This window comes from Manis javanica, chromosome 2 (assembly GCF_040802235.1).
Source record: "Manis javanica isolate MJ-LG chromosome 2, MJ_LKY, whole genome shotgun sequence".
Taxonomy (NCBI): domain Eukaryota; kingdom Metazoa; phylum Chordata; class Mammalia; order Pholidota; family Manidae; genus Manis; species Manis javanica.
The window spans coordinates 152,185,627-152,212,206 of record NC_133157.1 but is presented as its reverse complement, the minus strand read 5'-3'; the positions used below and the strand labels follow the sequence as shown (position 1 = coordinate 152,212,206).

General features: G+C 36.7%; 1 long non-coding RNA gene across 1 annotated transcript; it reads right to left on the bottom strand.

Moving 5' to 3' along the window:
• Positions 1 to 10,016: 10,016 nt before the first annotated feature.
• Positions 10,017 to 26,373, bottom strand: LOC140845323 (uncharacterized). Its single transcript, XR_012124096.1, has 3 exons — positions 26,161 to 26,373; positions 11,700 to 11,768; positions 10,017 to 10,536 (listed from the first exon to the last, which is right to left on the bottom strand). It is a non-coding gene; the product is annotated as an uncharacterized lncRNA (long non-coding RNA).
• Positions 26,374 to 26,580: the final 207 nt, after the last annotated feature.

Sequence of the window (26,580 nt, the reverse complement as noted above, 5' to 3'; positions counted from 1 at the left end):
CTCCGGTGGTGATACCTATATCTACATGATCATGTGGGTAGAGTAGTTTTCTCAAAAGTGTCAAGTATCTCAGAAACATTAACCCAAAATGCAAATTGTATTCATTTAACAAATATGTACTGAGCACTTACTATATACACTCTGGAAACTAGTGAATTCTGGGTGTTCAATAGTGAAAAAATAAGATTTGATCTTTGTTGTGATGGAACTTACAGCATAGTGATAAAAATAAGTTTTAAAGCAAATAAACAAAAGAAGTATGCATGTAATCTCCAATAGTGATAATACCTGTAAGTGAATATAAGAGCATTTTTTGAAGGATACTAACATATGAGAACAAAATCAGATTGGAGGTTAATGTCAGAGGTGTCATTTGAGAAAGTGATAGTTAAGCTGCAACCAGAAAAGTGAATATGGTATGAGCTAACCAAGACATGAGATGTTCTTAGGGATGAAGATAGAGCCAGAGGAGGGAGAAATGATGTTCTACCCAAAAAGAACAGCACATATAAAGGGCCTTCCAGAAAGTGTGTGGAATTTCTGAGGAACGAAGAGAAAGCCAATGACTGGACCTAATGAGGAAGCTATAGTGAGTCAAAATGAAGCTAGAGAGGAAAACAGGGTCAAGTTACACAGAGTTTCATGATCAGGTTAGAATGTATAGAATTTTACCTCTAACAATGTTTCATATAATGATTTATATATAAAATCATATACATGTAAATATAAAATCATATAAATATATAAATATGTAATATACAAGTATTATACATATATTATATAATGTATGTTTAATGTATATACTCAGACATCCAATATTTAAATATGAGCTGGCTTATTTACACAAGTATCATATATATATGTATGTATGTATATATTTATAAATGTATACATAAGTATATAATATACCACATATACATATATTTAAATTAAAGTATATATAATATATAAATAATGATGTATGTTTTGAAAATTAGTCTGACTGTTATATGAAGAATATAATTTAGAATTGTAGCAATGGAGATGGCAAGATTGGAAGAAAAGAGAATATTGAGAAATTACTGTATTACCTATGTGACAGATAACTGTTGTTTAGATTAGAGTGGCAGCAATGGGAACCAAAATAATTATATTTGCCATTACGTAGAAAAATAATTTCTAGGATCTGGTGATGTATCAGTTTGGGGTCATAAAGGACAGGGTTTGTCTAGAATAGCCTCTGGCTTTAGGGCTTAAGCAACTGTCTAAATAGACCTGCCATTTACAAAGATGAGGAATGGTCAGTTTTGGAATATTTTAGTTTTTGATGTCCATGACATTTGAGCATATATGCAAATGTGCAGTTGAAAACCCAGAAAAGAAATAGCACATGCGTTAGTCAAGGTTTTCCAAAGAAACAGAGCCAATAAGCTGTGTGGAGAGAGAGAGAAAGAAATTTATTATAAGGAGTTAGATTACAGGAGTACAGAGGTTGAGAAATTCAAAGATCTACAGTTGACCAGTAGGAGATTCAGGAGAACCATACTGTAAATTACAGTCCAAAAAGCTGACACTTTCAAGACCCAAGAAGAATCAATCTTTAGTACAAGTCTGAAGGTTAGAAAACACCAATATTCTAGCTCAATCAGTCAAACAAGAGGAGTTCCATCTTTCTCAGCCTTTTGATCCATTTAGGTCTTCAACTGATTGGACAATGCCCACCCACATCAGGGAGGACAATCTTCTCTACTCAATCTACTGAGTAGATTTTAATCTCATCCAGAAACACTCTCACAGACATATGCAGAATAATATTTGGCCCAATTTCTGGACACCCCGTGGTCCATTCAAGTTGACACATAAAATTAACTATCACAACAAAAAATTACTATATAAAAGCCATGGGGAGGATGAGATTACTAAAGAAAATGACATAATATGTAAGAGAAGAAAGTCAAGTTCTTGGACAAGGAGCATCTATCATTTAGAGCTTAATAAAGGGCAAGACCAGTGCTCTGGGTACTGTTGCTATGTAACAAACTACCTCAAAATTAGTGGAGTAAAATAATAATAATCATTTAGTAGTAGTATGTCTCATGGTACCACAGGAGTTGACTGGATTCAATAGCTGTTTCTTGGTCAGAGTCTTTTATGTAGTTGCACCAGACAGTGATGAGTCAGAAATCATCTCAGAAGCTCCTTACACCCAGATTTGGTAGTTGAGTAGCTGGTGGCTGGAGTCGCTGAGGATTCTAAGGCTCTCTCTATCTCTATTTAGTCTTTCCAGCATGGCAACTTCAGCATAGCCTAACTTCTCACATGACAACTCAAGGCTCCAAAAGAATGAGTCCCAAAAAGCAGAAGCCAGCCTTTTATGACTGGAGTTGAAAGTCACATAAGTAGTTTCACTTCTACCTCATTGTAGTGTTGGAAGCATGTCATTAGGGAAGCTCATATTTAAAGAGAGGGGATTTAGATTTCATTTGTTGAGAGGGATGTCAAGCAAGTGATAGATAAAGCTACAACACCCATACTAGCTTAGAAAGAGAGAAGAACGCAGTTTTCTGGCAGTCAAAGGAAGAAATAGTTCAAGATTTTCTTTGCAAAGCTTTTATTTTGGCAATCTGGAAAGTCTTCACACTCTTCTTCATGACCTTCCCTTTTGTTGCTTTTTACAGGAATTGATTTGTAGCAAATAACCTGTGTTACCTACTTTAATCCATGATTGATTATGTAAAAGAAAGAATAACATTTGCTTTCAAGAAAAGTTAGTCAGAGGATGAAGTAATTCAATTTATGAATTTAATACTGCAAGCTATTGAGGCAGCTCAGGGAGATACAACTCTGGTTTGAAGATTGTTTGTCCTTAATGAAATCAACTTGGTGACGTCAATCATATTTTTTTCAAACCATTTTGATGAAAAGAGAATGGAACCAAAGTAAAACATTTGATTATATGTCAGTGTGTGAGTGAGCACAACAGAGCCAGTGCTCAAGAGGTGCTTCATGCTCTCACTGAACTTAACAAGCCCGAAAGAATGTCAGCTCTGAGTGTCTGAGAGGTGGAGGCAATCACCAAACACTTACTGGGACCCCTGTGTGCAGGCAGTGGAGATACCCCAAAGGCAATGGAATATCATTAACCGTGGTTCCAGGCCCTGGAGTCTCTGGCCTGGTGTCTTCCTCAAGACCCACCATGTTTAGTGCTCCACTGGCTGCCTTTCTTGATTGTTTTTAGTTTAAGGATAACGTGGAGCACTATGAATAGGTTACTGACATGTAATAATCAGATGAGAGTCAGAAAAATGTCTGGGATTGTGCTCTACTTCTTCTTTGTCCACCGAGTCACACCTCACCCTTCTCCACTCTGCCTTGTGATCTGTTAAGCTCATCCTCTGTGATTACATCAATCTCTGTGCTTGATTTATTTTGTTTTCCTGATTTATGGCTTCAGGAACAGTTCAGGGGTTCTAAAGTATAGACCAGAGTAAATTTGAGATATTCTTTGGTAACCTACACTCCCACACTGCACTGATGTCTGCTCGCATCCATTAACAGAAGGACACAGGTCCTGTCGGATCCCATCCGCACAACCGTCGCTGCCTCAGCTTCAGTGACCACTGTCTTCTGTGCCCCTTCAAGCCTAGGAATGGGTTCTGGGTTCTCATGATCATTAACTCAGAGGTGCTGTGATAATACTTGGTGGTTTTTTAAACTCCATCCTAACCTTTGTAATTAGTCTAACCTTTTTTAAACCCTGTTTAATTTACATAACTTGAGTATAGCTAGAATGACTTCTGGTATGTGACTTAAATAGCTGAATAGATAGAGATGCCATTTACTAAAAGAGGAAGATCAGAGGTTGGGTTTGGGATACATTGTTTGTAATATTCATGATACTTAAGTACATATGCAAATAGAACATTGAAATAAGAACAGAAATCCATGCTGAAGATAAAAATTTCAGAGATAACATATCAGTGCTGTGTGTCACAGCCCCGTCTTATACAGATGGATGTCAGTGGCCCACTTGGTGGCAGGCACAAAGAGGAGAGCTGATGAGGTGCTGAATGTTGCAAGGTAAAGACATTCCTAGTTCCTGAGCAAAGGACAAGAAAGATGCCAGCCCCAGTGAAGGCTTTCATCAGGAGTGGCCTGTGAGCTATGATTCAGCTCAGTGCCTTCTGGCCTAAAAATAAGGCCTCTCTCTCCTGGGGTCCTTTTCTAGGGCCAGCTTCTCAATGGTACCTGAGCTTTCCTTGTTGGTCATCCTCCCTGCCATCTGCCTCTCATCGCCCAGGTTCCCTATCTGCAACTCTTATCCTTCTCTGGTCTGCTTTTTTAGCTCCTCCCTGTAGTTTCAGGGAAATCCCTTCCTTATTCTGGTTTATCCGCTTTTACCTTCCTTTAGGACCCTCTTCCTCCTGTCATTACTGAATAGACTTTGACGGGCCATTAAACCCAGAGTACAAATCATTAGCCAATTAAACCCAGAGTACAAATCATTAGCCACTGAAAAACTCATTGTCTTTCCCAAAGCCTCCCTGGAGGGAAAATATCTTGCATTTTATCCTCTACCCTCTAAGTGCTGTGAAGAAAGAGAAGGAAACAGAGTCCTGGCCCCCACTAAGCACCTGAAAGAATTTCAAGGGAAATGGAAGATAGGATCTTTGAGATTTTTCAATCTGATGGGGAAGGAGAGTTGGATGGGGCAATGAAAATATAAAGTTCATGAAATTGTAGCATAAGTAAATTAATGTATGAAAGTTTATATGAGGATGAAAAATAGCAATCAGTTTAGATTTTGTGACAGTCAAACTAGGAAGATTTTAAGGAGTAAGGAAATTTGGGATAGCAATTGAAGAACAGGAAAGACAGGAGTCATAATCAAAGAGGTCACCCCTGGTGAGAATAAGAAGTGTTTGAAAGCACAGAAAGAAACAAGAAAACTATTTTAAATATTCAATATTTATACAACTTGTGGTAAGGATCTGCAAAACCAAGAGAAATGAAGAGAGCTCATTCACGAGACCGAGTTTTACATCACTGGCTCAGAATTTGGGATAGACCAATAGAATTTTCTATTCTTGGCATCATCAGTAACTGTTGCATAGATGAAAAAGGGCTTTTAACTTCCCTGTATCTTACTGTCGTGACCTTAGATGTAGATAACTTTGATTCATCTCATTTCTTTCCTCAGGTCTGAAGGGAGTACTGCAATGCTCTAAGAATGAAGATGAGAAAACATAGCCACTGTGGGTGAACCCCTAGACCTGAGCATTCAATCAGGCTCCTGCCTAATCAATAAAGAAAAAGTGCATTCTAACCAGAAAAGTACCACAGCAGCAACAGCTTATGGAACTTCTGGTACATTTATTATGGAAGTATAAAGTTCTGACTTGGTGAGATCTAATTAACAGTGTTCAGGACAAGATTGGTTCTGGATTCAAGCAGCTTCTCTGGATTTGGAGGATTATTAGGCTGGGGACTGTATAGAAAGGTTTTTTTCCCTGAAGAAATCAATATTCCATTGTAATACTTAATTCTTTACAGAATAGCCACAATCAAATTTTAATTCTGAAATGTTATTTTATGTCTTCTGCTGTGCCTTCATAAAGCATAAGCATCTGTCAAATTGACAAGCTGAATATGTAAAGTACAATGGGACAAGCTCTCGATTTGAGAGAACTGACCTGTGTTTGAGCACTAGGAATAATGACCACAATCAAAGAAAGGGATCAGAAAATGACCTTGAGTGGATCTAGGCTCTTAATATTTACAGAATACCACCATCATTTTTATCTTTGAAACTCTGATGGAGGGCAGAGATAGGAGACAAACATCATGATTAATTTTCCTAAAAATACTGATATTTAAGTACATAGTAAGAACAAGAAGGACTCCACCTTGAGGCCAAGATTCCATTCTACAAGCAGAGTTGAAAAGTAAGATTCCTGGCATAGTCTTTGGTAATTAGTGAACAGTCTGACTTAAGGGCAGAGCATGTAGGCCTGAGTTATGTGTCCCCACTGCTTAAGACTGGCCACTATCTTGGAGAAAAACAGGATCAATGAATGCCTTGTGTTGAATTTATTTAGCAGAATTGGCTGGAAGACTGATACTAGAGGAGAGGAGACATGGTGTCTCTCACCAGAGATAAGCATCTTGAGACCCTAAGTCAGGCCTATGCCCAAAACCCCCCTCTACCCTTTGCCCCATTCTTGGAAGGCTTAAAAGACAGAATCCCCAGCCTTTCAGTGTGCCTCCTCTCTGAAGAAATCCTCACTTTCCTTTCTTTAAGTGTGTACTTTTAAATAAAGCTTTCTCACTGCTCAAATTACTGCGTTTTGTGTTTTTGTGATTTCATTCTATTTCCAAGTCTCCATTTCACGCCTGATAAATAGGGAAGGGCTGCTGAGAGCTCAGATTTAGGCCTGCAAGTTCCAAATGCCTGGATGACATGGACGGAACTGCAGCTGTATGATCTGCTCTTAGTAGCCTGTCTGAAAAGCTCCCTTCTTGGGAAGTTCTCAGAACATAATTTCACTCCTCCACAGCTCCCCCAAATCCTAGGGTGGTAGGAAATAGTCCCCATGCCTTGCAGGTCCAAGTGGACACAGTATGCCAGGTGACCCTGGCTTCAGGTGTTGGAAAAAGAATCTGCCCTAGGCTGTAATTCAAAGAACTTTCCATCCTTCTCTCTGTACCTCCTCGCTCTCTGTTGCCTGCAAGGCAGCTGCCACTCCCAACCACTCTCACTTTCATGAATTTCTTCCTTACCTACACCATCAGACCTGTTCAAGAATTCTTTCTCATCCAGGGCCAAGAACCCTCCCCTGTCCAGGTTGAGGTTTCTCCTAGAGCTTCACCCAGTGCACGGGGAGAGACCTCCCCAGATGCAGCTGCCTGGCAAACACTTGGGTTTTATTTTTCCTCTGGCAGATTAGTCACCTAGAAAGTATTATATATTTTTTTCTAACTCAGAAATAAAATGCAGCTTGAAGAAATCATTTTCCTTTGAAAATATGACACAAACTAATTTCTAGTTTCCTGACTATTGAATTACAGGTATTAGCAAAGGAAGCATGTATGGAACAAATAAACCCATCTGTGGTTAGAGAAAAATTGGAATATAAGTAGAGAGGTTCAATAAACATAGAAAGGAAAAATTACAAATAAATTAAATATAAAGTACCCTGCACTACAAGCACATTGACTGACAAGTACCTTGACTACCAAATTCATATGTCAGAGGGTTACATGAGCTGGAGTATGTACTCCCAGTTGTTTTGATTATATATGAAAAACATATTAAGAGTTAGTAAACACAGAAAAATGAGTAGTAAAAATTGACTATAAACCCAATAACATTCTAATGAATTATAGTTGGTTAATTTACTTGAAACAGTATAAATAAATAAGAAGTTCACAAGAAGATATGCAAGGACTCAGAGAAATGAGCTGTAATATTCTTGATAATGTTTATGCTTTATAGTATTATATGTTTTCTTAGTGTCTCTTGTATAAAAAGTATTTTTAAAAACATTTTTAAGGATCAATTAGAATGATGTCCCAAGTCATTAAAGTATGAATTAATGAAGGAGAACCAAAAACTAGAACCAAACCAAACCAAACCCCTACTCTTCAGAGGATCAGTACAGATTGTCTTTTGTGTAGAGAGTGATGGTTGCTATGTATTTCAACTGTGGCTTCATTGAAAAACATGATTTTCCAAGTGTGAACCAAAGATCACAAGAGCCAGGAGACATATATCTAAGAATTCCTGGTCAAATATTTTGAGGCAAATCTAGATTAAACATGTGATACAATGTAAACTATTTTGTTTGTTGTTGACTATGGATCTTTAGGAGTCTCCTAATATGCTCTAACACGTTGTGGTGTCAAGAAGGGACGGGACACAGCCATGCAGCATTTCCTGGACATAACTGACTAAGGGATTTTTATTTTTTTTACATAGACTTGTCACTAACATTCTATAGTCCTAGTTTTGTTTCTCAAAGTGCCTCATAATCTTTCAGGGAAAATATTTTGGTAAGTTAAAGTGTGGAAATACTCTGATCATCAGCAAAAGGAGCATTAGATAAATTATATAGCAACCAAGTGGTTCTGCAGTTTACTTTGTTATAAGTCAAGGATCTGGCTCTTTGTAAGTGAGTAGAGAAGGTGAGGACTGAGAAGGCAAAAGAGAAGTAGGGTAGAATTTAGAGATGTTGCAATCAAAAGCAGTAGACAGATAGCCTATTATAGTCCTTAACACCTAGCTCACCAAATAATATGTCTTGTAAATGATAGGCACTCTATTGTAAAAATACCAATCTTGCCTGTGTGGGCACAAGTCTGATCACATTCCCAAGTTGGTAAGATGTGGCTAGAAAGCACTCGAGACACTGATGGGAAGATGCCATATGAGACATGAGGGTTTAATGGGACTTGCGTGCAGTCAGTCCAGGAGTTACAGGCTGGATAAGGTTGCATACCACCATCTGGACAAGGAGAAAACTGCTGATATGGGGGGAAAGAGAGAGACCATGTGCTTTCCTCAAATTGGGCAAGCAGAGCCCCAAGGACCAAAACTTTGGCCAAAGGGGTCTGCCTCCCAATAAGATGTTTCCATCGATAAGGTGGGCCTGGATTTGGCCAGCCCCAGGCCATCAATGTACATTATACCTAGCATACCACAGAAGCAGGGGAATCATATGGACACACAGTTATTCTGGAACAAAAGGTTACAAGCGAGCAGTGCTTTTCCCCACACTGCCCCAAGAAGACAATAACATATTTAAGAAGAAATTTAAGAAATTCAGCAAATACACCCAGTGGGATAATTTGACTAAACACAGGGTTCTGAGGAAGCAACTAAGAGGAAGTATAACCCAATATTGGAACAGGTAGGAGTTGAGGTTGGTCTAGGAAGGGTTTTCAAATCAAGAATCATAGAGTGAGCAGAAATCTGAAGGATGAGTATGAAGCAGCCAGAGCAATTCTGGGAGGAAATCTTTATCTAGGATTTAAATAATTACATATGAAAATATAGACAACTCAAGGAGGGCCTAAAATTACCGAGAATCTTGTAGTTAGAGAAGTGGAAAATACATTAATTATCCACACAGGTTGAGTAAAAGGAAAAGATTTTGCCATAAAATTAGGCGATACATTTTAGCCCTAATGTATCTGTTGACAGACTCTGATCTTAGGTCATCACTTAGAACTGTAGTTTTCCTTTCTCTATATTGAGAGTTAACTGCAAAAACAGATGTTTTAGGAAGCAGCTTTGGCTTTAATAACAATATAAAATCAAATGTTAGCAATATTTAATGCTTAATAAAGTTTACCAGGCATTGTTGTTAACACTTTGCATATTACCAAACCATAATAAACTGAGACCTAGAGGATTTAAGAGACTGTGTGAAGTTTTCACAGCTGGTAAGACAGAACTGGGACTTAAAATAGGGCGAGCTGATTTCAGAGTCAGCACTCTTTAACCATAGGCTAAGTCACCTCTCAATATAAAAAACACAGGCAATGTTAAAAATTATCAGATCTTTATTATTTTCTTCCTTTTTATTCAGACCATATAAATAGCATCTTTTTAAGACAGGGAAATAACATAAGTAAACTCCTTCAAAGAATATACTATATTGTGTCAGAATACTTTCCAGATGTTGAAGAATTATGAGGTTAACAGTACCAAATAAATCAGTAAATGAATATCTGAAATACATCCTAATCACTTACGGAAAATGACATGTTGTGGTAATCCCAGATTTACTATTTCGAGAGATTCAAGCTAACCTTCCAGGTAAGTGCCACGTAAAAGTTGTGGAATTGATCAGAAATCATAGCATTGGAACAAAGCAATAAGCAAATCCCAAGCTAACTTTGAGATGTAAATGTTCGACCTACCCTACAGCCATCTGCTCTGCTGATTTTTGGGGTCTGTGTCAAAGCACATCTTTAGAGAATCCAGTTACCACAGACCCTTTTGTCATCAGTAACTAACTCTCCATTCATGAGCTACAACATTAGCAAGTGTGTTTAGTCAACAGACTCACAGTTATGGTCAAATTTCATTAATTCTAAGACTAATAGGTGAATATCTTAAGCCAATTCTTTCAAATATTCCTTTAACTTTATTCTTAATAAGAGGTGTTTTTATATATTGTGTATGTATATACTTATACTATATATATGCACACATACACCCTATATGCATATGTCTTATATATGTTGTATATTGTATATATATTACATATACATACACATGTAATATTGAATTTTATATATAAATACATATGCAATATACAAGCAAACAACACAATAAATAATAAGCCTTAGATTACTCATTCATGAGAATCATCCATTTTTCAAACTATTTTTTAACAAATGTATAACAATAACAATATTCATTTCTTTGCAAGGGAAGAATTTTTGGCGACTACATAGCATAGTAGCAGAGTGGAAAGAACTTGAGTGTTGAAGAAACTTTTTCACTTTCTCAGGGCAGACTGCTTAACCGCTGTGCCTCAGTTACCTCATCTGTAAAATACAAATAATAATACCTATTTTGCAATACTGAAAAACACTTAAATATAAACTCTAAATGTAGTAGGAATGCCTAAATTCTGTAACATATTCTCTAACACAGAAGCAACATTTGATAAAAATTATTATATTACCATTGGTATTATTAACACTATTATTAGAGTTCATGCCCACAGAGTTAATGCTGAGTATCACTGATAGTAAAAAAAAAAAAGACCTTCTTAATCAAAATAGGTAAAAAGGAGGGAGGATGTTGATGGGAGCCATGTGAGGATTTTTAGTTCATCACTGACAATAAATATGTTGCAGTGTCTTTGTTCTACATAAAATAAAATTGTCCCTATTGAGCAATAGAACTTAGTTTCTGTCTTGAAGGAATAATTACAGAATAATAATGGGATCGCCAAGAAATTTATGAGAGTAAAATAAGTGTCTTTACCATAATACCAAGATATGATGAAGTAAAGAAAGTCAACAGACCCATCTATCTCATCACAGACACTGCAAAGTGTTAATGTCTTCCAAATGTCAAAACAACAAGACAGTTTAGTTGAAAAAGAGTCAGATTCCTTGAGTGTATGTTAACAAAACACATGAAAGATATGCTTTAAGTTATAAATTTCAAACCAGTTTCTTTGAAGTCTTAAAAAGAATTTGAAGGCATAGCATCATTGTGTTGCTAGTGCCGGGTCCAGCTTCCCAGGCAGAGACACAGTGTGGTCACGCAGGGTGTTATGCTGAACAGGTCCTCTGCTTGAAGTTAATGCTATGTGGTTGCCACTTTAACAGTCTTAAAAATGTTACCTTTGAATTTATTTGTGTTGAAGTCCTATGGGACAATAGAGCATGAGCCACAGGGTTGGAACCTCAGCTCATATGTGATCTTGCCTCTTGACTACCTACCTGACCTGGGTTCTTGACTGCCCAGTCTCCTCTCCCTGGCACTCTGGATGCTATTTAGTCTTTCCTTTGATCCCCTGCCCAGTGACATTTGCTGCCTTCCACACCTGGTGGGTGCCTGCATACAGTACAGGGAGAGCTGGGATTATGTATATGGCCTCCAGTTACCTAGGGCAGGGCCGATGGCAACTCTTCCTGTCCAAGGATGAGAACACCATGGCACATTCATGGGTGACTACCAAACCTCTTATCCATACCTGAAGAGGTGCCAGTTTTCCCCTGCACAGAAACTGTAGTCTCTGAGAGTGTCTTGTCCATTGCGTGCCCTAGGGGAAGGGAAGAAGCCCAGGAAGTAAAATATCCCATTGCCTGAGGGATCATAACATTTAATAGCAAAAACAAAACAAAACAAACAAAAAACTACCAGGACAGTTCAAGAAAAGAAAAGGACTGCATATGTTGTTGCTTTAATGCCATTTTTCTTGTTTTTTGAATAAGAAACTCCACATTTCCATTTTTCATTTTCACCCACAATTTATGTAACCAGCTCTGCCTGGTGCCTATTGTGTCAGGCATATAGTAGACACCCCGACTAGGGACTAAAGAAGCTGGCAACCCAGAAATACCAATAGGTACAGACCCAAAAATGTCCTGAAGAGTTTGCTTCTCTAGTCAAAGGACCAGAGGATGCAGCTGATCAAGACAAAAGCTTCTTACATAATAACTTCTTTACTCCAGGCAAACACTGTAGGAAAAAAATTGTGACTTCCACCATCATCCCTGCTAGCTAAGGCTAAAGGGGGACTCTAGATTCCCATGTTAGTGAGGCTGTAATGAGATGTTCCAAACCTCTCCTAGGATGGTATCAAGGAGGTCAAGTAGGAAACCAGGATTTTCATCCTTCTGCTAGTGGCACTTCATTCATCTGCCCCAGCATCATTGGAGACAAAATGTGAAGCCTGAACTTCCCACCCTCACCCAGAATTAATGTGATGCCTATCCCACTTCACCCTTGTGAAGCCCAGAGGAGGTTCACCCCCTTCACTATCACCAAACAGTAATGAGGCCACCCCACTGTGTTTTCAGAGGAAGCCATGTGGGGAGCTGGAAATCCCACCCAAGCTCAACAGTAATGAGCCCCACACCTTGGGTGTCAGCAAAAGCCAAGTGGCAGTAATAAGGTGGTACTCCCTATCTCTGCCAGAGCGGGGTCATAGAAGGCCAGATAAAGTTTAAATAAGACCTAGAGTTTCATGCCATAATACAAAAATACCCATTTTTCAATGGAAAGTTATTTGGTAAACTAAGAACTAAGAAGATCTAAAACTGAATGAAAAAGATGAATAGATGCCAACACTGAGCTGTGAGACATCAACGATCTCATCAAGATTTTAAAGCAGTCATGATAAAAATGCTTTAGTAGGAATTAAGAATATGGTTGAAACAAATGAAAAAGAAAATAGAGAGCCTTTGGTATAGTTATAGAAAACTTAATCAAAGAAATAGAAGATATAAAAACAAACCAAATAGGTATCTTAGAGTTGAAAAGTATAATAACCAAAATAGAAAACACAACAGATGGGCAATGGGCAACAAGTAGGGGACAGAGGAAAAAAATCCATGAAATGGAAGATAGAATAACATAAATTATCCAATCTGAACAACAGTGAGAAAATAAACTGAAAACTAAAATAAACAGAGCCCCAGAAATGTGTGACTATAACAATAGGTATAACATCCATATCATCAGAGTCTCATAAGAGAAAAAAGTGGGAGTGGGACTGAAAAAGTACTCAAAAAATAATGTACTCGAAAAAGTATTAAAAAAATAGCTGTAAAAGTTCCAAAATTGGCCAAAGACATACATTCATAGATTTAAGAAGCTGAACAAACCCTAAACAGGACAAACCCAAAAATATTCATGACAAGACACACTCTCTCCTTACACTTCTGAGAACTAAATCCAAGGGTGGGAGGGGGAAATGAAAATAGAGAAAAGGATACCTTACATATTGGAGAAAAACAATTTAAATTGTTTGTGCCAATGTCATCAGAAGCCATGTAGACCATAAGAAAAGGAACAGTACATTTCAAGTGCTAAGAAATAAAGAACTGTCAAGCTAGAATGATATACCCAGGGAAAGTATCCTTCAGCAATTATAGGGAAATCCAGACATTCTCAGATGAAGGAAAATCAAGAGAATTGGCTGCCAGAAGATTTATACTAAAAGAATAACTAAAGGAAATTCTCTAAAAAGAAAAAAAAATGATAATAGAAGGAAGCTTGGGACATCAGAAAAGAAGAAAGAACATAGTAAGCAAAAATATGGGTAAACTCAATTTGCTTTCCTTCTCTTGAATTTTTAAAATTAAATTTGATGGTTGAAGCAAAATTTATAATATTCTATGATATGGTTCTAAATGTATATACAGGAAATATTTAAGACAATTAAGATTTAAGTATTTAAGACAATAGCAAACAGAGCAAGGCAAAGGGAGGTAAATTTCTCTATTTCATTTGAACTGGTAAAATGATGGCCCCAGTGGATTATAAGTTATATAGATATAATTTTATAACTACAGTACACTATATCTATCTAAATAAATAAATTCAAAAAGGTCAGATAAATCAAAACAAATTCTAATAAAAGTGTAAGTAGTCCACAGGAATATAGGAAGAAAGTGAGAGTATTCAGTCTATCTGATTTCAAAACTTACTGTATAACAACAATAATCAAGACTGTGTGGTTTTTGTGGGAAGAGATACATTAATCAATGGAACAGAAGACGGAATCTAGAAATCCACACAACTTTGCCCAACTGAGTTTTGATGGAAAAGCAATTCAATGTAGAATAGATAGGCTTTTAAAAAACTGATATTTGGAGAAACTAAGCATCAATAAGCAAAAATGGGCCTAAACATAAGTCTCACATCTCAGATGAAAACTCTCTCATTATGAATTACAGATTTAAGTGTAAAACATAAGGCAATAAAACTCTTAGAGAAAAAATAGGAGAAAAATTGGGGGAATCTAGGTTGGGCAAAGAATTCTTAGACATGACACCAAAAGCATGATGTCTAAAAGGAAAAAAATGATAAAATGTATTTCATCAACATTAACAGCTTAAGCAAAATACCCTGTTAAAAGGATGAAGAGACAAGGTACACAGGGGGAGAAAATATTTACAAACCATATTTCTGAAACATAACTAGTATCTAGACTATATAAAGAAATCTCAATTTCTGAAGTATAAAAAGCAACAATCCAGTTAGAAGATGGAACAAAACATATAAAGACAACTTGCTGAAGAAGATATATGGGTGGGAAATAAGTACATGAAGAGATGTTTACATCATTAACCATTAGGAAGATGAAATTAAGCCTGTATGTGGGTACCACTACACATCTATCAGAATGGCTAAAATAAAAAATAGTGATAGCACCAAATGCTGACAAAGATGCAGAGAAACTAAATTACTTGTATTTTACTGGTGGGAATGTAAAATGATGTAGTTATTCCAGAAAACAGTTTGGCAGGTTCTTTAAAAACTAAACATGCAACTAATAACATACAACCTAGAAATTACACTGCCAGACTTTCTTGCCAGAAAAATAAGGACTCAACGTACACACAAAAACTTGTACACAAATGTTATAACAACTTGATTTATATTAGCCCAAAACTGGGAACAACACAAATATCCTTCAATAGGTACATGGTTAAATAAACTTCAGTATATCTATATCATGGAATACTACTTAGCTATAAAATGAACAACTTGAATGAATTTGTACATAATTTTCCCAAGGGAAAAAATCAATCTCAAAAGATTAAATATATAATATTTGAATCCAGTAACATTCTTGAAAGACAAAATGATAGAAATGGAAAACATGTTATCAGAAGTTAAGGAGGGGGGTACAGGCTAGAAGGAAGGGAGTGTAGCTATAAAAGGGCAACGTGATGGATCCTTGTGGTGATAGAAATGTTCTGTATCTTGATTTTGTCAATGTCAATATTCTGGTTGTGATCTTGTGCTGTAGTATTACAAAATGTTATCACTAGGGGAAATAAAGTAATGGTTACATGGGATCTCACTATCATTTCTTGTAACTGCATGTGAGTCTTCATTATCTCTACATAAAATGTTTAATTTAAAAAACTAAAAAAAATTAAATCTGACATTTACCAACACCTAAGAATCGTAGCTGCTACATTAAATAGATAATGCTTTTCAATAGATTTATTAATATTGCAGTAATTTAAAAAAGTAAAGCCTTACTACCTATGCTTTTCACAGGTTATTTCTGTCTTCAAGTGCTTCTAACAGATTAACATGAAAAATGAAGTACAATAATCAGAAAAAACCTTGATAGAATATTGCAAAGGATTATTTAGTATTTCCCAAAAAGTGATGAAACTAGAAAGTTTTATTGCAATCAAAATCATTGCAAAATTGCCACAAACTAAAATATAGTGAAAATTAAAGAGATCAGCAAACCTAGAAGAGGACATTATTGATCACTATGCTATAGTCATGAAAGTGTTAATGTGCATTTCTAAAAACCCCAGTTCATATGCTTATATGCTTCTCAAAGACCTTCACATTCTAATATTTAATATATGCCTTGGCTGCTTATTAATAGGCACCTTGGCAAATCATTCAGGCCTCTGGCTTCCTTCCTTTTAGTTCTGGGAAATAGTAATTTACTAAATAGAAACTCATTAATGTGAAAGAGTTAATGTAAATTCTATGTTATGCATTTTGATAATCTATTTCAATAAATGTAACTATATAACGATGATTATTTTGAATTATAAGTAGCAAATGTAAATCTAAATAAAGGCATTATTTATAAACTTGGGGCCAGTAATATTTTCCTACATATTGGTAAGATGAAATTCTCTTTTTTCTTTTTATTCCAGATTGGTAATTTAGAATTTAAAAGAAAAATAAAACATTTCCTAGGAAGTCCAGAGAATAGAACCTGGACTAAACATTATTATAGCACATTCTTTATTGTGGAAACTGTTATGAATATTGTTAATTGAACTATTTTCCCTCTCCTTTTACGTCACTCACAGGGCAAAGCATTCCAGTCCTCACAGTTTTGGTGAGTCTCCTTTGCTTTTTTCTGTATAACAATCTCTCAGTGAGAAGGTATATGAATGATGCAGGATTGAGGGAAACACACTGCAAGACAACTTTGTCATTTGTCGTTTACTGGAGCTGATCTGAATGAAGACCCAGAGGGAAGAGGAGGAAGAGGAGCTGCCGAAAACAGACAGCAGTAGAAAGGAAGTGAGGAGATGAGAAGAATGGGTACCAAAAGCATCCTGGGATGAAAAGGAAAAGTGAACAGCTGTCATTTCGTTGTTATCATTCTCAGTTGTATTTCAAATCTGAGAGCTTTTATGGAGGAAGTATATATATGAATAGAATGGTTTAGAGAAAATACATTTAGTTTAATGCACGTGTTCTTCATTGGAATTTTTTGTCTATTTATTTATTAGCCCTGAAAAGTTTCATAAGCAAACAAATCAAACAAAAGAAAGAACAAAATGGTGAATTCCAATTATTTTTCAAATTTGTTTAATTATCATAGCCATGGAATAGCTACATATTTATATTCACCTTTTTACTAAGTATGTATTATGTAATTGAATGTCCACTAATCTGCCTAATTTACCATGCCTTTTTTTTTTTAGCTTTCTGCACTCCTGTGAACCCAAACATTATTTATCCCCTTAGATGTTCACTACACTCTCCCTCCACAGTAACCTCACAAGCTGCACTAGGCCCATTCCTTCACTACCTTACAAGAATGATTAACACTATCCTTCATCTTCTCCCCTGAAGCTAATTATAGGACTGGGTGAGGATGGCGTGGGGTGGGGGAGGATGCTAGTTGATAACATTTAGTTGCAGAACCACTGGTGGATTGGGAGTCTTGAGACATGCCAGGATACCCAGAGAGTGCCAAGAAGATGGGCTTGGTGCATAGCTTCAAGGCATATCCAAGAAGTTTCAAGGCCTCTCCAATTTCTGTACTAACCCCTCAATACCTTTTGCCAATAGTATATAACCCCTACCTGGGCCTGATTGGTCAAAGTAGATTTGGGACAGGTCCCCTGCATTCTCATCGGACTGCCCTTATGAAAATAAAGATTTCTTTGCTTCAAACCCAGTAAGTTGGCTTACTGTACAGCAGGCAGGTGAATCTGGAACTGGGAGTTTGGTAACAGTTGTTTGAATTTTGGGGACCTGAAATTTTAGAAGATGTTTCTGACAAGAATGTACTTTATTTTGGTAGAAGTTACCATTGGTCAAGAACCATGACTGATGATTGGTCAATAACTGTGGATGAACCATACACTGGTTTATCGCTTGATAGTTAGGTCTTAGCCCCTATCATAGTCATTTCTATCTTATATGAGGCATAAAATTCCATCAAAATATCTTCTGAAATTCTGTGGACAACCTTCATCTGCTTGCTCAAAAATGTGCCAGTCCCAGCCAGCCTAGTAATGGCTAACCAGAAGCATGATTGGGTCTGAATCCAGCCCCTAAAAAAAGAATCTATTTGGATACTTTGATGATGCTTCACAGAGACTGAATCTCCAAGGCCTGTGCTCCACTGGCCACTAGGACTGAAGGAAACTGGTAGAGGTACTCTGCAAGGAAAAGAAAAGGAACATATTTGCTTTTCCGAAGAGTCCCTGGAGAAGGGAGAAATTCTGGTGGGCATTTACAGCACTGCCTAGTCTGTTTTTTTGCCTCTCTCCCAAAGAGGGCTTAGGACACAGTCCATGCCAGCTATACTCCAAATCCACTCTTCTTCCTTTTGCTCTCTGTGCCAGGAAGCTGAACTTCTGTGGCTTCACACAAGCCAATAGTTGGGTTCCACCAATGGGGAAATTGGCCAGAGAAGGGGAGGAAAATGAAGTGAGGGCGCATATTCCCCAGCTCTCTATTCAAGAGTTTGTCACAGGCTGAAGGTGTCTCTTGACAAAGGTCACTCCTCTCCAGGACTTCTTTTGTACATTGCTATTGCTGTGTGTTTCAGTAATTCCTTCCATGCATCATCCCTCAGGACAACTCACTACTGTTAGTCCCAGGGTCCTCAACTATTATTCTTTATGGTTTACCTACACTCTACATGTACCTTTTGAATTAGCTCCTCCTTGGATTATGATAATTTGTGTGTTATCTGTTTTCTGTTGAAATCCTGGTTGATATATAGTCAATAATGAACAACTAATATTTATTAAATGTTTACTATTCTAACAGATTAATGGATATTAAATCATTAAGCTCTCCCAAAAGGACAATCAGGATGTACTATTATTACCCCTATTTTACAGCTGAGGAGAGATTAAACCATATGTCCAGGATTCATAACAAGAAAGTGGTGGGATGTAATTTGCACCAGAGCATTCTGTCTCCAGAGCTTGTGCTCTGCACAGATGTCCATTCAATGAATGAGTGCAGCTAGAAATACACAAGAATTTTCAGTTTTACTGTTTCTTCAAAAGTACAGGGTATTATAATTTATGTTTTTAGCTAATTTAGTCTATGAAGAGTTACCCCATTTTCATTTTCATTTTGTTGATCAATGATGAATATGCATTTCCATATGTTATCACTAAATCCTTGTCCTCAGCAGAGATTGTCTTTTTGCGGCCTTTGACTGTTTAGCTATTGAGATCTTTGGGTACTTTTCCTATTTTGCATTTTCCCAGTTTTGTGAATTTTAATTTTCATTATGTTTTCAGATACAAAAATTTATATATTTTTCTTTGTCATTATATTCCTTTAGAAAAGGTGGTTTATTATTAAGGAAAGACATGGTTGTTAAAATGTGTTTATTAAACACAGGAGGAAAAGAAATAAAACTCCTTTAGAATCATGCCCATCATAGATTACCATTGTACCCAATTTGAGCTAATTGCATGTAGTCCTTATTTAATGTTTGTAAATGATGTTTTACAATGTATACTGTTTTGAAAGTTTTAAATTTAAAACTGTGAATATCTCACATTTCTTCACATTTTTATGTGCTATCTGTTTTATTTTCATGTATAAAATCTGTAATAGAAATAAAGTGTATGCTCATTGTAAAATAAACTAAGAAAAGTACTTCCTTCTGTCATCACTGCCCACACTGCATGGGGAGATGCTTGTAGCTGTTTTCTGTATAGTCTTAGGATCTCTTTTTAACTATAGACAAACATACATATGTGCATCATTGTATGGGCACATCATTGATTTAATCAACCTTCTATTCTTGAATATTTATATTTTTCATATTTTTACTATTCTACTCAAGCTCAAGCTTTCAGTAGCTGACATGATCAAAAATACATGGATCCTATCTTTGAGATAAAAACTGACCAAAAGGACTCCCTTGTCCCCTCCTGGCGTGAGCCGGGAACTCTGTCCTTTCATTTTCTCCTAAATAAAAGCCTGTACCTTGCTCTCCTAAAAAAAAAAAAAAAAAACTGACTAAAAGTCAGACAAACTAACTTTTTGTGGGATATTAAAGTCAGATTTTATTTTCCTCCAGGACTTCTCAAAGATAAAACAGTAAAGTAATGAACCACATCTTCTACAATATACTAATAATAAATGAAGCAATTTGTTTCAGAAGGACATTTCCTTTCATAAGAGTTTTATCACACTATTAAAAAATGAAACTTTTATTGCAGAAAACTTTAAAACTAAATTAAAAAATTAAGGAAAATACAAATTCCTCATAATTCTTAATACCACCAAATAGCCACATTGCTCATTTTAATATAAAGTCATTTGTAATATTTTCTCCTTATGAAAAGATCACATTTTACAATATTATCAAATATTCAAGGTCAGAAATAAAGGACTACAATGAACAGGTTCTAACCAAGTGTCACTCCTCAGAGAGAGTTTTCGTCTTTCTGCATCCTGTATCATGGCATTCTACGAAGGCCTGACCCCCTTTCATTGTCCACTGTCTATCACTGCCTCCTAATGGTTATGATCACCAACATCCTCCCAATAAAATCCAAACTAGTTCCCTTGATACCAAGAACTTTAAATGATACACTGCAAAATGAGGATTTCCACATCAGTTTTCCAAATGACTTTTTAGCTCTCACAACGCTATCTGGGGAATAATACTTATCCTTGTCCTTTCTCATTCAAAATATTCTGCTAAATCATTGAACTAAAATAGGCCATATTCTTCCTTTAACGTATTTATAATTTTTAACTTCTCATTTTTATAAGTAGCCTCTTCATTCATTCAACAAATATTTATTGATCAGCTGCCATGTGTCAGTATAACAGGGATTAAAAGTGACACAAAGACTATGGTAGCTCATGCTGTTTTATGGTGAGTGATCGAAGAAGACTTCCCTGGTAAAGTGAAAGTTGAACAAGAAAATTGAATAAAAGGAGGAAAGAAGATATGTAACCATTTGGGGGAAAAGACTTCCAGTCAGAGAGAAAATCAAGGGTGAAACCTTGAGGTTCGGGCAAGACTGGCACATGCCAGGAAGTGCTAAGAGGCTAATAGGGCTGAAAGAGACAGAAGGGGAAGCCAGGGATGGGCTGGGGTCTGGTGATTCACAGCATGTGGGTCCCTAGAAGGCCTTTGGATTTTATTCTGAGGGAGAAGAGAAGACATGAGAAGAATTTGAGCAAGGGAGTGAAATTTACCAACATGACTGGCTATTATTTTGAGAATAGACCACAGCAGATGAGATGAGATGGGCAGGGCAAGTGTGGAAGCTGGATACTCATTAGGAGGCTATAGCAATAATCTAAGTGGGATCTTTATGTTGTATCAGAATATTCACTTGGGAGGTACATGGGCGATAACACTTTGAAGGGTTGGTGAGCAGTAGTTATAAGCCTCCAGAGAACTAGAGACACAACTTAATAGTCTTTATAGCCTTGGTATCGTACAGCCTAAGACTTGACCCAAGGTCCCACCAATTCTTGCATGAACTTCTTCATGGGACATCCCAGGTCATAGCCTGCTGGACTGCTATGACTCTCTCCTCTTTGCTCCTGTCTCTTTACTTTTGGTCTCACCTCAGAAAATATGCACCACAGAGTTCCCTTATTTTCCGCTTTTTTGAGCTTTTCAAAGTGCCCCTTCTGGCATGCCTTTTCTGATACTGAACCACTCAGTAAATATTGGTTGAATAAATTGGCTGTACGATACCAAGGCTATAAAGACTATTAAGTTGTGTCTCTAGTTCTCTGGAGGCTTATAACTACTGCTCAATATACTGAATATTATATACTGAATATTATAACTACTGCTCAATATACTGAATATACTGCAAAATACTGAATAAACCAATATTTACTGAGTACTATATATCTATAGGGCACTCTTTTAGGCTCTTATAATGTGTATGTAAATAAAATAGACAAAAATGTCTGCCTTCAGGGAGATGGTGTTCTTGCAGGAGAAGAGAGATGTCAATAATAAACATGAAATGTAACTAAATGGTAGGGTATGCTGGAAGGTGAGGCCTGCTGTGGAAAGATGACAGGAGCAGAGATGGACATGGGGCTCAGAGCTGGGTGGCAGGGCAGTTCCATGACTAGCTTGGAGGGCAAATCAGATTCACAATATGCAGCTATATGTGTTCTGACAAACGTCTTCACCAAGGATTCTCATTTAATCCTTAAAACAGGTCTCCTGTGTTTCTTATCACATTTCTTTTCAATTCATTTCTTTAAAAGTATGCCTGATATTTAACTTTCTAACACAATGGGAAAATATGTTTACTAGTTTTAAGAATCATAAGACATACATTTCTATTGCATTTTATGGTTTGCAAAATGCTTTAAAAAATATTCATTTGATCTTATATCATTGCTGTGTTAGATATAATTTCCCCATTTTATAAATAGAGATATTGAGAAAATTCACAAGATTTTATACAAAAATGTGACAAATACAGAAATACAGCACAGCTTCCCAAGAAAAACTACATTCTTGAAAAGTATATCCTATGGTGATTTTTTAATATAAATTATTTTTTTTGGTTTTGAGTCATCATTCCATCAATACATACAGCATACACACAGTGTCAACAAATTATGTAAATATGTATTAACATGAGGTAAAATCAAGTACTATTCACAGAGTTTATTTGTTACCAGCTACATATATATATATTGGATCAGAAGTTTAGAGTTCATAAGGTCTAATTTATTAAATGAGATGTGCCATTTTGCTTTATATGTACACAGTATTTTCTATCATAAGACTATTGATTCTATGATAATCTAATCTCATTATGAGATCATCTGATCTCATAATAATGAGGACAACTGTGAGAAAAGTTCAGGAAGATAGAATATTGCATGAATGGGGAATGGGAAAGAAATAGACTCAGTTTTCATATAATTGCAAGAAAGAACTGGATAGGGGTCTGCTGACTGCAGGTCAATTGTACCATTGCACCTTAGACCCTCCTAAAGTAAGCTAGCTTCCTCCTGGAGGAGAGAAGAAGGCAGTCTCCAGAGTCTCTAAGCAATCGTTGTTAGGACATCCAATATTAACCTAAGCCTCTTTTTCTCTACATTGCTCTAATTTTTAAACCTGATTTTTGGTAAGTTGCTTTTGTCTCCAAAACAGAACCATGTGTCTTCAGCATGCTCAACGTGAAGATGTGAGTCTTTGCTTGATACGTTAATATGATGGGGAACAATGTTTCATCAGGTTTGAACAGCAAAGAATAAATACTGAGATATAATTATTTATAAGAAGTATATATTTGATCATTCAGATGACCAAAATATACTTCTCACATATATTTGGTCTTTATCCACAGTTCTTGAAAAATGTCTCAGAGCCATAGAGGTGGAATTGGTGCCTTGCTATTAATGAGGATGACTTTTGGACCTTCACTAGTAACATTTTTAATGAGGGGTGGGGCTAGTTGCCAGGAGGACCAGCTGTGGGACTAAAGGGCTGGAACTTCCAGGACCCTGCCAGCAACTCCCGGGAGGGGAGAAGGTGGGAGATGGAGGTTGAATCAGCCACTGGCCAGTGACTTAGTTGATTATGGCTATGTAATGAAGCCTCCATAAAAACGCAAGGGAACAGCTTTTTGGTTCTTCTTTTCCTTTTCCCCTTTTTTGAGAGCTTCCATGATTAGGGAACCAGAATGCTTCTACATGCCACCAATCCAGTTCCCAGACTCCATGAGGACAGAAGCTCTTTTGTTTGGGACCTCACTCTATGCATCTTTTCATTCGGAGGGTGCTTGGTATCCTTTATTATATCCTTGAATAAAATGGTAAACACAAGTTTAAGTGTTTTCCTGAGTTCTGTGAGTCCCTCTAGCAAATTAATCAAACCTGAGGAGGAGGTTGTTAGAACCTCCAATATGTAGCTGGTTGGTTAGAAGCAGAGCTTGAAACTGGCATCTGAAGCAGGGATGGTGGATGGGGGTGCAGTCTTGTAGGACTAAGCACATAACCTGTGGAATCTGTTGCTGCCTCTGGGCAGATAGTGTCAGAAGCTACTTGAATCCTCTGACAGTATAGCTTGGTGTTGTACATGGGACCCTGCCACCCATCTACACACATACATTGGAACTGATCTCAGAATCTATTTAAAACCCTAACCTCTAACTTCCATTTAACCAACAGATTATGTAATGTTTTGGGGAAGGAATTCTAAATTAGCCTGGTATATGTAGTCTTCTAACACAGTAGTTGATGCAGGACCTTTCTAGAAACTCAAATAAGAGACTGTCACTGTGTGTCCAGAACAAGAAAAATTAGGGATAGCTTCCTTCTGATACCACTATGGTCTGCACATTCCATGACAATTTTAATGATGATAAATCTATCTCCCTTCAAATTGTAATACCAGAGTAGATCATTTAAAGGAGTAATTACCTCATCTCCTTCTACTGTGATATTGTAGAAAAATACTCAGCTTTCCAATAGTCACATTTTCTATGCTGCATCATATCATGAATTAATACTCCCTTTTGGCTAGTATCTTTAAGAAGCGAAATTACTACTTTAAGAAGAATTAGAGGGGTTCATTGAAAACAAATCTAAACATTCTATGTCAAATACCTTATCAAACACAATATATAAAGTAGATAGCCAGAGTCTGATACATATGGCTGTTAGCCTTGTTGATTATCCACAAAATGAGCATAACTGATGTCTTCTATTGAATTGTGTTGCATGGTTTCCTATGACAGCAGAGGGAAATGACTTGGAAAATGCAAAAAAAAAAAGTATAAAACTTTAGAACAACAGCTTAAAGTGTTTAATGAACTATAAACAGCTTCCACTGTTTAAATGTCTATGAGCAGTGCAGTGACAAAGAACAGCAAGGAAGGAATAGAAAATTGTGCAGTTTATAATTAGAGCTATTAGGAGTACTAAAGTGAACATAGAAAGCCACTACTAAAACGAGCTGCTCACCAAACCTTACACAAAACACATACTCGAGGGCGCGTCTACACCAGACCTTTAAAAGGAAACACATTAAAGCACATTTATATCTACTTGGTGTCAGCATGTAAGCAACAAAAACGCATTATACCCAAGGAATGTTTTCTATTATGTGCAATAACATCTATATTATACATCACAATGATGGGCATTATTGTGGTGTCACTGCCATAGCTTTCAACATTACCCCTATGGGAAAATGGACTCATCTGAGTACCTTAAGCTAAAAATGCTTGATAGAAAGTATAATGTTCATCAATGAATTAATGTCACTCCCAAATGAATTTTGTCAATAATGCATAAATGTGCCTAATGTAGGTTTGTCCAAGCTTTATTCCTTTTTCCTTTTATACTTGGAAGATTTTGAGCTACTTCATTTATTGTGAATGAGTTGTTTTAGGGTTATAGTGAGCTACGTGGTGCTGTTAATTATAGTGTGACTTGGAGTCGAAGAAGAGTTGTGTGCAAAAAGGGACAGAGAGGCTGTGCCAGAAACACATCTTACTATTTATGGTGCCCATAACTCAAGGTATCCATAATAAAACAAAACAAACAAACAAACAGAGACCGCTTCTTAACAAGGATCAGTGCACAGCCTTTGTTCATACCCCAGTTATCTCAACTGCCTTGAAATTAATTCTTCATCATAGTCTGTCAGAGCACAGGGTGTCTGCAAATTCAGCAGCAAAATTCAAATATGGATAAGTTCAAGGGAAATGTGGTACTATTCATTTTCATATCAACGATCTTTAACTGATCACAGCTGAGTTCCCTAAGGCCTTTGTATGTGAAAAAGGAAGGCTTGAGGGTCTATGAATGCGGGTCCAAATCTTGTTTTATTATTAACGAGCTGGGTGACTTTGCATGTTGACTCAACCTCTCTGAATCTCAGTTTCCTCTTTTATGTAATGCAGATTATTTACCTTGTTCATAGGTTTTTATTAGACTAAATAGAATACATATATACATACAAAATTCACACATATATTGATCCATATATCTGGGTCAATAAATTATAGTTCAACTCCTCAGACATGGTTCCTAAGGCTAATAATTCCTAAAGATAATTATGCCATTTTTTGTTGTCTTAATTGACCTTAGAGTCAGAAATTTTCTGCTCTTCTTTCAGAAAAAAAAATTTTATTGAGAGAATATGAGGAAGTGAACTTGACTAAGTTGGAGTGAGGAAGGCAGGGAGTGAGGAGATAGGACAGTAGAAGAGCTTGTACCTTGTGGTTGGTTCGCTCTTCTACTTTGATTTTTCATCCACTGGATGGAGCAAGGTCAGATGTCTTTGTGTGAAAGGACCTGTAGCCTTGGCTGCTATTGCAAAGGTGCCCATAGCTTTCTAACCACTCTGAAATTGACTGGTTTATAAGCAGAACTTGGAACCTGTCATTCTGGAGGCTTCAGAAGCAGCTCAATGCCACCTTGACATTGGCCCTTTGGTGATCAGCCTTTTGGCTTGGTAACACTCCCCTCCCCCAACCATTATTGTCCTAGATTCTGTATTCTTTATTGGAAATTCTCTTGAGTTTCTCATATAAGTTACTATGCAAGCCAGGAGAGTTTTGAGAGTGAAAGAGGGCACTATTAATAATTATACCAACACTGAACACACAAACTTTATGTAGAAGCCATGAGGCCTG